At 44.7% G+C, this 14,158-nt stretch overlaps 1 long non-coding RNA gene across 4 annotated transcripts in view; it reads left to right on the top strand.

The window, feature by feature from the left end:
- LOC122459041 overlaps positions 1–14,158 on the top strand; it is a 33,756-nt gene that overhangs the window by 3,489 nt on the left and 16,109 nt on the right. For 3 of the 4 annotated variants that reach the window (XR_006279462.1, XR_006279463.1, XR_006279464.1), the window contains exons 1-3: positions 7,889–8,002; positions 13,521–13,800; positions 13,903–14,027. This is a non-coding gene — a long non-coding RNA (uncharacterized LOC122459041). Of the gene's footprint in view, positions 1–7,888; positions 8,003–13,520; positions 13,801–13,902; positions 14,028–14,158 lie in introns of those variants that run through there. The other variant, XR_006279465.1, reaches the window with a different exon arrangement.

Raw genomic sequence — 14,158 nt, 5'->3', positions numbered from 1 at the left:
CGAGAAGCTGGATATGAGTCAGCAGTGTGCCCTTGTTGCCAAGAAGGCCAATGGCATTTTGGGATGTATAAGTAGGGGCATAGCGAGCAGATCGAGGGACGTGATCGTTCCCCTCTATTCGACACTGGTGAGGCCTCATCTGGAGTACTGTGTCCAGTTTTGGGCCCCACACTACAGGAAGGATGTGGATAAATTGGAAAGAGTACAACGAAGGGCAACGAAAATGATTAGGGGTCTAGAGCACATGACTTATGAGGAGAGGCTGAGGGAGCTGGGATTGTTTAGTCTGCAGAAGAGAAGAATGAGGGGGGATTTGATAGCTGCTTTCAACTACCTGAAAGGGGGTTTCAAAGAGGATGGCTCTAGACTGTTCTCAATGGTAGCAGATGACAGAACGAGGAGTAATGGTCTCAAGTTGCAATGGGGGAGGTTTAGATTGGATATTAGGAAAAACTTTTTCACTAAGAGGGTGGTGAAACACTGGAATGCGTTACCTAGGGAGGTGGTAGAATCTCCTTCCTTAGAGGTTTTTAAGGTCAGGCTTGACAAAGCCCTAGCTGGGATGATTTAACTGGGACTTGGTCCTGCTTTGAGCAGGGGGTTGGACTAGATGACCTTCTGGGGTCCCTTCCAACCCTGATATTCTATGATTCTATGATTCTATGATTAACAAATTTATTAGAGCATAAGCTTTCGTGAGCTACGAAAGCTTATGCTCTAATAAATTTGTTAGTCTCTAAGGTGCCACAAGTACTCCTTTTCTTTTTGCGAATACAGACTAACACGGCTGCTACTCTGAAACCTTTAATTGTATCCAGTTTGCAAATTAATTCCAATTCAGTAGTCTCTCGTTGGAGTTTGTTTTTGAAGCTTTTTTGTTGAAGGATAGCCACTCTTAGGTCTGTAATCGAGTGACCAGAGAGATTGAAGTGTTCTCCAACTGGTTTTTGAATGTTATAATTCTTGACGTCTGATTTGTGTCCATTCATTCTTTTACGTAGAGACTGTCCAGTTTGGCCAATGTACATGGCAGAGGGGCATTGCTGGCACATGATGGCATATATCACATTGGTAGATGTGCAGGTGAACGAGCCTCTGATAGTGTGGCTGATGTGATTAGGCCCTATGATGGTATCCCCTGAATAGATATGTGGACAGAGTTGGCAACGGGCTTTGTTGCAAGGATAGGTTCCTGGGTTAGTGGTTCTGTTGTGTGGTGTGTGGTTGCTGGTGAGTATTTGCTTCAGATTGGGGGGTTGTCTGTAAGCAAGGACTGGGTTACCAAAAGAAATTACAGCATTTGCTCAAGAAACTCCCTGAAAAAGCTCAAGAACAAATCCGCACAGACACACCCCTGGAGCCACGACCTGGGGTATTCTATCTGCTACCCAAGATCCATAAACCTGGAAATCCTGGACGCCCCATCATCTCAGGCATTGGCACCCTGACAGCAGGATTGTCTGGCTATGTAGACTCCCTCCTCAGGCCCTTCGTTACCAGCACTCCCAGCTATCTTCGAGACACCACTGACTTCCTGAGGAAACTACAGTCCATTGGTGATCTTCCTAAAAACACCATCCTAGCCACTATGGATGTAGAAGCCCTCTACACCAACATTCCACACAAAGATAGACTACAAGCCGTCAGGAACAGTATCCCCGATACTGTTACGGCTAATCTGGTGGCTGAACTTTGTGACTTTGTCCTCACCCATAACTATTTCACATTTGGTGACAATGTATACCTTCAAATCAGCGGCACTGCGATGGGTACCCGCATGGCCCCACAGTATGCCAACATTTTTATGGCTGACTTAGAACAACGCTTCCTCAGCTCTCGTCCCCTAATGCCCCTACTCTACTTGCGCTACATTGATGACATCTTCATCATCTGGACCCATGGAAAAGAAGATCTTGAGGAATTCCACCATGATTTCAACAATTTCCATCCCACCATCAACCTCAGCCTGGACCAGTCCACACAAGAGATCCACTTCCTGGACACTACGGTGCTAATAAGCGATGGTCACATAAACACCACCCTATATCGGAAACCTACTGACCGCTATTCCTACCTACATGCCTCTAGCTTTCATCCAGATCATACCACTTGATCCATTGTCTACTGCCAAGCGCTACGATATAACCGCATTTGCTCCAACCCCTCAGACAGAGACAAACACCTACAAGATCTCTATCATGCATTCCTACAACTACAATACCTACCTGCTGAAGTGAAGAAACAGATTGACAGAGCCAGAAGAGTACCCAGAAGTCACCTATTACAGGACAGGCCCAACAAAGAAAACAACAGAACGCCACTAGCCATCACCTTCAGCCCCCAACTAAAACCTCTCCAACGCATCATCAAGGATCTACAACCTATCCTGAAGGACGACCCATCACTCTCACAGATCTTGGGAGACAGACCAGTCCTTGCTTACAGACAGCCCCCCAATCTGAAGCAAATACTCACCAGCAACCACACACCACACAACAGAACCACTAACCCAGGAACCTATCCTTGCAACAAAGCCCGTTGCCAACTCTGTCCACATATCTATTCAGGGGATACCATCATAGGGCCTAATCACATCAGCCACACTATCAGAGGCTCGTTCACCTGCGCATCTACCAATGTGATATATGCCATCATGTGCCAGCAATGCCCCTCTGCCATGTACATTGGCCAAACTGGACAGTCTCTACGTAAAAGAATGAATGGACACAAATCAGACGTCAAGAATTATAACATTCAAAAACCAGTTGGAGAACACTTCAATCTCTCTGGTCACTCGATCACAGACCTAAGAGTGGCTATCCTTCAACCAAAAAGCTTCAAAAACAGACTCCAAGGAGAGACTGCTGAATTGGAATTAATTTGCAAACTGGATACAATTAACTTAGGCTTGAATAGAGACTGGGAATGGATGAGTCATTACACAAAGTAAAACTATTTCCCCATGTTTTTCCACCAAATGCATCCGATGAAGTGAGCTGTAGCTCACGAAAGTTTATGCTCTAATAAATTTGTTAGTCTCTAAGGTGCCACAAGTACTCCTTTTCTTTTTGCTATTTCCCCATGGTATTTCTCCCTCCCACCCCACCCCCCACTGTTCCTCTGATATTCTTGTTAACTGCTGGAATTAGCCTACCTTGCTTGTCACCATGAAAGGTTTTCCTCCTTTCCCCCCCCTGCTGCTGGTGATGGCTCATCTTAAGTGATCACTCTCCTTACAGTGTGTATGATAAACCCATTGTTTCATGTTCTCTGTGTGTGTGTGTATATAAATCTCTCCTCTGTTTTTTCCACCAAATGCATCCGATGAAGTGAGCTGTAGCTCACAAAAGCTTATGCTCTAATAAATTTGTTAGTCTCTAAGGTGCCACAAGTACTCCTTTTCTTTCAGTCTCTGTGTTATACCAATAAAATAAAAACTAGCAGGATCTTATTAAAGGGGATAAGACAAAATGTCACATTTATTGTGAATACAAAAATACTCAGAGTAGGCAGTCAGTTAAAGCTATAACATTTCATTCAGTTTCACATTCATTCACACTTTCGTTCATACACACACACAGGTCCTGCAAATTTGTTACAGTTACCAGCCTAGAGGTTGCTCATGCCAAGTTACTGGCCAGGTAACTTGGGCATGAGGGTGGAGCCAAGTCTTTGTCAGATGCGCATCCGATGCTCCTGGGGGGTAGTAGCAGAACCAGACTCAAAGTTCTCAGTTTCTAGAGTCCATTTTTGTAGGAATTTATTCCTGTGCCAGTCTATGGGAATTGCTTCATCATGCTGTTGCTGAATCGATCAGCAGATGGCACATTCCTGACTCTGTGCTGCCAGATGTTATCTTGTTCTTTGGTTCTCCCATCCTTGAGGCTATTGGGTGGATTCCAGTCTTCCCTCTGGGGGTCCTCTGGCTGTCTCCACTCTGCACAGTCTTTGGCCGATGGATACTGAACTCCTTGGCTGGCACCTCCCTGATCATTCATTTATTATCTACACCAAGCATCCATCCACATAGATCCTCTATCTCTATTTTAATTACAATTGTTAACAAAGCGAGATAAATACAACAAAAGGGTGGCAGTCTCTGTGTGCTGTTTCTGTTGTTACGAAGTATCGCTTTGAGTCTCTCTCTCTCTGTCTTAGGATGTACTAACACAATTAGCAGCTTGCAAGTTTCACACAGAGAGGGAGGGAAACAGTTAAAATGAAAAAATTCTGAACCAATAAATGTATTGTTTTCCTAATGACACATTTAAATATATGTGTTCCATGTATGATAAATAAAGTTTAGAAAATAAAGTCTGTTATCCCAAAGGTAGTAAGAAAAAACAGTGTTAAATAAGAATAAATGTCATTTTTATGTGGAGATGATTGACAGATCCATATTTAAAAAAATCTAATTCTATGCTAATTAGAAATTTAATCTGGTCATTCAACCTATTTGTGTTTATTCTGATTCATTGTGTCAAATTATAAAGAATTGCATAATTAACCTGACATAAAACTCCATCTTGGGACTTTAAAGAGGTGAATGCCCTTGAGGGTATGTGGATTTTCTGTCAAATGGAGCTGAGACTAGAGACTTCTAGTTAACCTTTCAGGGCTAAGTGCCTACACATCAAGGAAGTAGAGAGAGAACAAACATCAGGGTTTAAATAATTGTGGAAAATAATGAGAGAAAGTTATTTGAGTATTATTTAATGAGACTCCATCTACAGAGAAGAACAGACCTTTTAAATGAAGTCCAAGAATAAAGAACAAATGCAATATAAATACCTACACATATAAACAGAACATAAACATTGCAAAGAGGTTTATCTAGCAACAGAGTGTACTCAGTCTGGCTATTCTGTTGCCCCTTGCATTTAATAGACCCAATGTCTGCTAAAGGAAGAATGCTATTACACCCACTGGGCTGGATTCATCCCTGGTGTAACTGCACTGATTTCAGTTGGAGTTGGTTGTGCTCAGCGCTTCCAAACACCAGACTACTATTATTAATTAGTCATACAGACCCAGATCCTCAAACGTATTTAGCCTCCTAACCTGCATGGAAACCAGTGCCAGTTAGGATCCTAAATATCTTTGAGGATCTGGGTCACAGCTACTTAGCTCTCTCAGACACTACTGGACTTGGGAGGGAAAGGGGCAAAGAGGGGTCTGGATAGTGTCTGCCTTTGCTATCACCGCCACTTCTTTGGCCATGGGGAAGGAAAAAAGTCTTTTCTCCCTTCAAATAAGGAGGCTGGGAGCACTGCTGCCACCATTTCATATTGTGGGCTCAGTTGCCTGAGTGCCAGGAGCTCTATGCCTCCGCTGCATGACCGAGAACCAGCCTTCCCTTCTCCATCCAGAAAGTGCAGAGACTTTTTTTGTAAATGTAGAAATTATTCCAGAATGTCTATATCCCTGAGTCTTCTCTCAGCTTCTCAACCTCCTCTGGTGCTTCAATAGCTGCCTCACAAGATAACCCTGTAGAAAAGGCTGACAGCTTCATCTGGTGCTTTAGCTCTACACTGTAGCAGGAGGTGGTGATGGAGGGCCGTCTGCAAGTTCTTCAGCCACACTACTCCTATCCTTAGCTAGCCTGGGGGAGACCTAATTCTTAAATCACAATGTAATATGTTTCTCCACAGAGCAATGCAACATGTGAGAGATCAGTTCAGTTAGCACCTGTTTTAGGAGGCGGTATTTAATGGTTGAAATAAATAGTTGGTTAGATGCAAGTGGAGAAATACTGTGTTTACATAATGTTTTGTTGCTGGTCAGCTCTGTTGGCATTACTTCTGCAAAAGTGTCTTAACCTGTGAACATTTTCCACTTGATTGTTTGTTTAAACCATGCAGGCAAGCTTACGAGTAAATTCATATCTGACACATTTCCTTTCCTGGTCACATGGAGTCCCTTGCTGTGGTTATTTTATTTAAGAAAGCAATCTCGAGCAAGAAAAAAAAATTACTAGAACACATGCAGTGACAAAAACCACTGTGTAATCATGCAGTTAGAGTTTGTAGATGGGGTTTTCTGGTCTAATTGTAGGAGCCAAGAGTAAGGGTATCAAATGTTTGATCCCAAGTGGACTAAAAGTGCAATTCAGTAATCTTATAATAGTTGCAACCTTTCTGTGAGGTGTTGTCAGCAGCTGTAAGGACAGGCTCAAATAGTTAGGGGTCCCTCTTAAAACTAGAGGGTCACAAACTTTGTTGCTTCAAGGCCAAGCTCACTGCTCACTGCAAGGCCTCCAGGAATTCTTCTGTTCCCTGTTTGTCCTCTCCCTTCCCTCTGTATTTCAGGGACTCCCAGCAGCTCCCATCCCTCATACCACAGACTCTGTGTACCCTCACATTCCCCCTATTGTCAGGGTCTCCCATTTTTCCCCCCGGGAATAAGAAGGGCTCTGTGTGCCCCATTGCCTCCTCTGCCACATGCCAGAGACCCCGTGTGCTTTAATATCTCATTCTCCATACTACTGTCCCCCATTCTAGGTGCTCTGTATGCCCTTCACCCCACATCCACAGACCCCCATTCCTCCCTTTGCCCCAGGTCATGGTCTCAGTGTGTCTCCCATTCTCCCCATATCAAAATCCCCTAGTCTCTTTTCTCCCCCATGCTAGGGCTCTGTGTGCACTCTCCTTCCCCTCCCCCATTCGTTTTCTTTCTGTCTGGGACACAGGTCATTCAGAGTGTCAGCATCTTAAACTGTCCTGAGAGTGTAAGCAGAGCTGAGGTGAGAGGTGTTGTTATGGTGGAAGGTGTTAATGGCGGCTCTCAACTGGTCCTTTGATCTATAGACAGTTACAGAAGTGGCTGAAGCTACTGGGTCTACTGGGAGAGCAACTATCATTCTGGTGTGGCGCCAAAGACATGCCATTTCTATAAGGAGCTGCACACCATTCTTGGCAACAACCCCACATCCGCCATCAAGAGTCCCGTGGATACTTTGGGGTCAGTGGAGGCAGCGGCCAACAGACTCAACCATGATGACAAAGTGGTGGACGAGAAGGTAGAGCTGGAGGACAATGTGGAGCACATGGCCGGGTCTTCTGATGGCATGGCGAGTCAGGACCTCTTTTCCACTCTGGAGGGGTCTAGCCAGTCCCAGCACTCCAGCTCTGGTGTGCAGGATGCAGGAGAGGGGAGTGCCAATAAGTGATCATTTTTGTACAGTGAGAGGAGATTGAGCTCTCATGTACATTGTTTTATGGTAGAGGATGGATAAGGGACAAAAATTAACAATAGAGCCTGTCCGTCCACACAATGGAACCATGGGGGAAAAGATTGTTAATGTACATGGAGATGTCCTGGGAATCCTCCATAGGGATCTCTAGGAAACTTTCCTGTAGGTTGTAGTGGTCCCTTGCTCTCAAGTTGGGAGAGAGGCCACTCTGCCTCATTGCGTCAGGCAGCAGCACTTGGGCTCAGACCTCGCTGGTGGCAATTATTTCTGCAGGTACTAGAGTGACACAGAGGTGAGCAGCATACGGAGCCAGTCTGAAGCCACACGCATGCAGGAGTTCCATCCTTGCATCCTGGGTTACCCTTAGGATGGAGATATTGGGTTCGATTTCCCTAGCCTGTGGAAAAGGGTACTAATATTCAGAATAGGCTCCCTAGACACTTATAGTAACCCCCTTCTCAAACCACCCTTTGTCCCTTCTTGCCCATTCCCCCTTAACCTCCACCCAAACACACCATTCTTGGGACTCATGCTGAACTGTGTACTAGCCAAGGGACAGTGGGAAAGAGGTGCATGTAACTTTTGTGATTCACGGCAGTGAGCACACTCACAACACTGTCTCTGTTCATTGTTTCTTTGGCTTATGCAGATGTGCCCTTGAGAACCTACTCTTCCACACCAGCAGAGTGTGGCAACCTAGGAGGAGTACGGAGGATATGTTTCACAAAGTGCTGCAGTCAACAAATGCAGCATATAGCGAAACAAGAGCATGGAGGGAGACTATCAATGAAAGACTCAGGCTGGATAGAGGTACGTTGGGTGTCCAAGGATCACTGTGGGCATTTGCACATTCCCCATTGGAATCTTCTGGTCTGGAAAGAAAGTCCCAGCATGCAGCTTTCTATACAATCCAGTGTTCCAAAAGATGCGTGTTTCATGCACCTTCCCTGGCCACCCCGTGCTGATGTCAGAGAAACTCCGGTGAGCCACCAGTGCCTGCAAGACAATGGAGAAGTAGCCCTTTCAGTTGACGTACTACACTGGGGGCCAAAATTGGAATATGCATTCCATATATTGCCCTGCCGCAGTTAAGGAATCTCATTGTCTCAAAGCCATCAATTGTTTCCAGCACATTACTGTGAGTCAGAGTCCTTTGTAAGAGGAGGCAATTAATGATACCACACACTTGCATCACCACTGTCCCCACAGTGGACTTTCCAACTCCAGACTGATTCGCAACTGACTGGTAGAAGTTTGGAGTTGCCAGCTTCAACACAGTGATTGCTACTTGCTTTTCTACTCTGAGGGCAGTTCTCATTCTGATGTCCTTGCACAGCAGTGCTGGGGCAACCTCCACACAGTTCCAGGAAGGTGGCTTTATGCATCCAAAAGTTCTGCAGCCACGGCTCATCATCCCATACTTGCATCACGATGCAATCCTTCCACTCAGGGCTTGTTTCCTGAGCCCACTACCGATGGGCCACCATGTGCAGCTGCTCCATGAATGCCTGCAGAAATATTGAACTATTTGTTTCCATGGCAGACAGCAGGGCAGGCATCACCGATTCACTCAGTGTTTTGCAGCTCATGAAATACTGCAGGACCAGCCACATAGTGTTCATAACACTCATCATTGGTCAGTAGCTCAGGACCCATGTGCTCAGGCAGAGATGTCGAGTGCACAGTTTACAAGGACTGTTGAAAAAAGCGCAAAATGAAGTAGGAAGCCCATGGAATTATGAGATGGAAAGCACTGCATCAGAGGACAGTAAGCACGTCCCCACGATGTATTGCAATCCGTTCCCAGAGCTCCCAGTGGCAGAGGGTGACAGAGGGTGGTGAGTTGCACTGTGGGATAGCTGCCTATGATGCAATGCTCTCTCTGTCAATGTAAGAGCAATGACTGTGGATGTGCTCAGCCAACACAAGGAGTGTTGGGTGGACGTGATCCACTGATGTTATTAAAGTGACTTATGATCATCAACATAACTAAAGTCGACTTAATACTGTAGTGTAGACATGGCATTAGGAAGAAAAGGTCTTCATGTGTTGCTAGCTGTGAAAGGAAGAGATGCATACCCATTGTCAACATGCACCAATATCAAACTATCTAAGAAGGCAGACAAAAGAAATGAAGTAGATTTATTTCTTTTTCATGGTCAGATGGGATCTTCCATTTTTATAGGAGAAAACATGAATAAAGCAAAGGGTGTGGGAGGGAAAGGGTGTAGTTAATTAAAAGGACTCTCACATACTATAGTGTCTGCAGAGCACCTCAGTCTAGCTATCAAAATCTGAATAACTTTTATAGTGCCATCTGTAAACCCTTCTCATCTGAATCACCCTGGGGAGAGGGGCACATGTGAGCAACAAATCAAGCTTCCTCTTTAAGAAAAGTACACATGACTAATACAAGCCGGTTTTTATTCTCAAATTCATCCCTATCGGCATGATATCCTTCAAGGCTGGAATAAGGTAGAATGCATGGATTTGTGGATCAAGCCCTGAACTGGAAGGCACCGACAAACTACAACTCTATATGAGGCGGGGTCTGCTGTCAAAGACTGCTGGGCCTGCCATAGGTACTGGGAAGAAAAAAAGCATAGCAAGGGTGAGGCTAGAAAAAGAAGAGAAGGATGTTATGGAAAGCTCTCTTCTATCAATTAGCAGGTTTGGTAAACTGTTCTTGTATCTGGTAATAAGAAGGTGCCTATTTCCTGTGCGAAGACTACTACAAACCTAGCAAACACAGAGTGGATCTGGAATCCCTGACTTTTTCCAGCATTTCATCTCTGGTCCCACAAAAGGCAGATTTTCTGGTTTATTTTGCACATCCTCAGCTAACCCAGAACTCGTTAGCCACGTGACCCTCCTAGAGGATACTATAGTTGCTATTGAGATGCTGTGGTATCAAAGGCATCCTATAGGACTTGAGGGAATGTTTAGCTATATTCTCCCACAGCTGTTTGTCTGTTTTATCCACTGTAATGTTTTATTTCAGAGTAGCAGCCGTGTTAGTCTGTATTCGCAAAAAGAAAAGGAGTACTTGTGGCACCTTAGAGATTAACAAATTTATTAGAGCATAAGCTTTCGTGATGAAGTGAGCTGTAGCTCACGAAAGCTTATGCTCTAATAAATTTGTTAGTCTCTAAGGTGCCACAAGTACTCCTTTTCTTTTTGTAATGTCTTAGACGGTGAGCAATCTGGGGCAGGACATTTTTTTTATTCTTTACTTAAGAGGGATGGTCCAGTGGTTAGAGCACTGGTCTGGGAGTTAGAAGACTTGGGTTCAATTTCCTGCTCCACTGCAGGCTCTGTTTGACTTTGGGCAAATCACTTATCCTCTGTGTACCCCATCTACAAAATAGGGATAATAGCACTTTTCTCCCTCACAGGGGTGGTCTGAGGATAAATGCAGTAGAGACTGAGTTACTCAGATATTATAGAAATGGGAGCCAAATAATTAAACAAAATATATGATTCATATGGTACTTTAAGGTATACACAATAGAGTTCTTTGATGCATGTCCCGTGCCTCTCTTGAAATGCCTGGTGGAGATTGGTGTAATTAAGGAACAAATCACTTTGAAGTTTCTGTGGCTTATGAACTCTACCCACAACATCACTTGACTGAGTGAGCAGGCAGAAGTAAATCAACTGAGAAAAGAAAAGCTAAAAAGATATGAAAGTAGCCATCTTTCCATTCTAAATAGAGCCAGTGTAAGTCACCAGAGCTTGTAATATGGCCCTGGGAAAATTAGTCACTGACCTAAAAACACTTCCCACTGGATGTCTGTGAATACATTTCACATACTGCAAAGAAAAATAATCACTGACGAGAAAAGAACAAAAGTAGATAAAGAAACACCATATGGTGAAGTGAAAATAGATTGTGCTAGCAAGTAACATAAATAAAAGTATAAGGAATATGCATATAACCAAAGTACATTAAGTTAATATTATTGGCCAATTTAAAATAATCAAAAGCCAATACAGTAGACTTGAGTCTGCCTTTTAGTAGAAATAAAACAGAGGTTTCCTTTGAGTCATCTGACATTCTCTAAGCACAACAGGAGTGGGCAATTGTACGTCCCCAATCTGCTGTAATCCCAAGCAGCACTGGCGTTTTAGAAGTTGGGACTCCTAAAGATGACCTGAAATTTTTCTTTAAATCCAGCAATTTATGATTAAACAGGAATTCAGCATATTAACTTAAAACATATTAGGCCACATACTCAGCTGATATAAGTCACCAAAGCGCTATCAAAATCAATGAAGAGGCACCAATTTATACCAGAATCTGGACCACTTTTTTTGCTTTTTAGATTAGTGATGTCCACAACTGCTGCAAATCACTGGTTCTCACTTTCCAAAAATGCACTCTGCTGATTGACTCATACCAACCATAGGATTCCACTGGAGGTGGTTTATTGAGATAAAGCAAGCCTATGTTTTTGCATTCGAATTTTATTGTTTTCCAACGCTATTAATGTTCTTAGGCCTGATAAACCATTCCATCACTCCAGTTTTATGGCAGTGTAAGCTAATTGCACTCAGTGATGTCACACTTATGTAAAACTGGAGTGAAATACTGGTGAAGCTAGGCCTTTGTTTTCAAACTGTTCTTCAAAGGAGATGATTCAAAAGACATTAAATCATGACAGCTCAATCACAGATTAGGCTTAATCACTGCAAGGTATAGAGCACATTGTGATAATTTATTAAATTCTAAGAAATAATGAGGGAGCATATTACAGCATATGACTACAGGCTGCAACCCTCCTGCATAGGCTTGGCTTGAAAACCAGAAGATATATCTTCTCAAATTCATTTTTCTTGAACAAACAGTGCAGAAAAACAATTAACTGCCTTTCTATAAATGTTGTTTGAAATGTGTTGTACATATCCATTCCACTGTAGGTATGTGTGCACCTTGAGCACAGTTAGAGAACTTTTTCCTTCAGGATGGCTTGAGCATTGGGATGGCTTGAGCACTCTGTTGTCACATGCCCCTGTGTGCTAGTATAAGAGGGTGGAGCTGCCCCTGACTCCCCTCTCCCCCCGTCCAGTTCCTTCATACCAGATAGACTACGACAGAGAGGAGAAGAAGGGTGGGTCGTGGAATGGACACATGCAACACATCTTAAAGAAAAAAGTTACAGAAAGGTAGGAAACCGTTAAGCAGGTTGGGGCAGCAAACAGTCAAGGCTCTGGCCTGCAGTCAGGTAGACCTGTAGCACCAGCCCAGTGTAGGGGCTCAGGTAGGGGTGAGCACCAAGCCCAGTCTCTGGAGCTCAGATGTGGGTGAGCGCCAAACACGGTCTGTGGGGCTCAAGTAGGGATGACTGAGGAGTGCAGGCCTCCTGACCCAAGGAGTGCAAGTACTGCCACCCCAGGATTGAGGTGGCAGGAGAAATGCAGGCTCGCCCAACTCCACCATGTCCCAGCCCAGGGCCATAGCAGGGGCGGAGTGGTCTGCCACTGGGTCAACGGGGATTAACCCGCAACATGCTGACCTTCTTTCAGGCCTGCTCTCAACCGGACTGTTACCTGGTTTCCCTGGGCTGCTTCCTACTCTCCCGCTCAGGTGTACCTGTGTCCAGGGGTCATCCTCAATCTCCCCAGGATGCATCACCAAGTGTAGCGGTAGCAGCACCTCAGCATCAGCAGTGTCTGGGCTCTCTGGAAGCTCAGGTTGGTCCCCATGGCAGCAGCGGTTCTCCTTGGCATCCCACTCCAGCAGTGGGGAAGATGTATCTGTCTCCTTCAGCAGCTCCCTCTCAACTGAGCTGCTGGGCCAGCCTTTTATACTTCCGCTTCCTGTCCCACCCCTTTGCTTCTGGCATGTGGGGCATGGTCCTCCAGGCTCTGCCCACCCGGCAGCTTGTGGCGTTCCCTCCACGTCCACGTCTGAGGGAGGCCACACCTCCTCGCTACACCACCTTAGTGAGAAATTTAGGGTGAGGGCAGAGATAAACTTTATTGTTATGGAAAATTGTACAGGTAGGCTCTGACATTATTGCTTTCAACTTGCTCATCCTTCTGGCTGAGGTAATGGCAACTACAATTGCTACCATCCTAGATAGGTAGAGCAGAGAGCAAGTTGTAAGAGATTCAAATGGAGGTCCCATCAATTTTGGTAGGACCAAGTTCAGATCCCAAGGATGGATAGGATCTTCCATGTGAGGGTACAATCTGACCAAGTTCTTTTTCACCAGATTTTTAATGGGATCATAGAGAAGGGATCTACCATCCACCAAAGTGTGGATGGCCAAAATAGTTGCCAGATCTACTCTCATAGAGCTAATTTAAAACTCTGATGTTTTAGGTATAGAAAATGGTCCAGTACGAGGTTCAAGGTGCATGCTCTGGAGATATGCCTTTTTTGATGGGACCAAATGAAGATGCAATTCCAGATGAGTGCCCCTTTTTGAGGATTTTCTACTATTCAGAAGCACTTTCTCAACATCCATAGGAAAGGATCTCTCCAAAGGTGGTGTTAACCATGAAGTATCCAGGCTGTCAGGTGGAAGACTTGCAGGTTGGGATGGAGGAAGCAGCTGTGGTCCCAAGAAAGAGAGAAGACGCACAGGAGGGGATCCTTCCAGGTACCTCCAGGGTAGCAGAAAAACATCTGTCAATGAGCCTGGGCTGAAACCTTCCCGGGAACAATAACAATGGCATTTTCTGTTGGTCTTTGTTGCGAACAGGTCCAGTTGGGGAGTCCCCCAGAACTGGAAGATGGATCTAGCCGTATCCCAGCATAATGACCACTCATGGAGATCAGAGAAGGTCCTTCTTAGCTGATCCACCAACTGTTCTGCTTCTCTGGAAGGTAAGCAGCTCTAAGATTAATCAAATTGGTTATGCAAAGGTTCCAGAGGCAAATTGCCTCCTGGGATAGCTGGGTTGATTGCACCCCTCCCTGTCTTTTTATGTAAAACATAGTCACAGAGTTATCTGTAA

This window comes from Dermochelys coriacea, chromosome 2 (assembly GCF_009764565.3).
Source record: "Dermochelys coriacea isolate rDerCor1 chromosome 2, rDerCor1.pri.v4, whole genome shotgun sequence".
Taxonomy (NCBI): domain Eukaryota; kingdom Metazoa; phylum Chordata; order Testudines; family Dermochelyidae; genus Dermochelys; species Dermochelys coriacea.
Note: the sequence above shows the minus strand (reverse complement) of the source record. Positions and strands in the feature narration are given on the sequence as shown.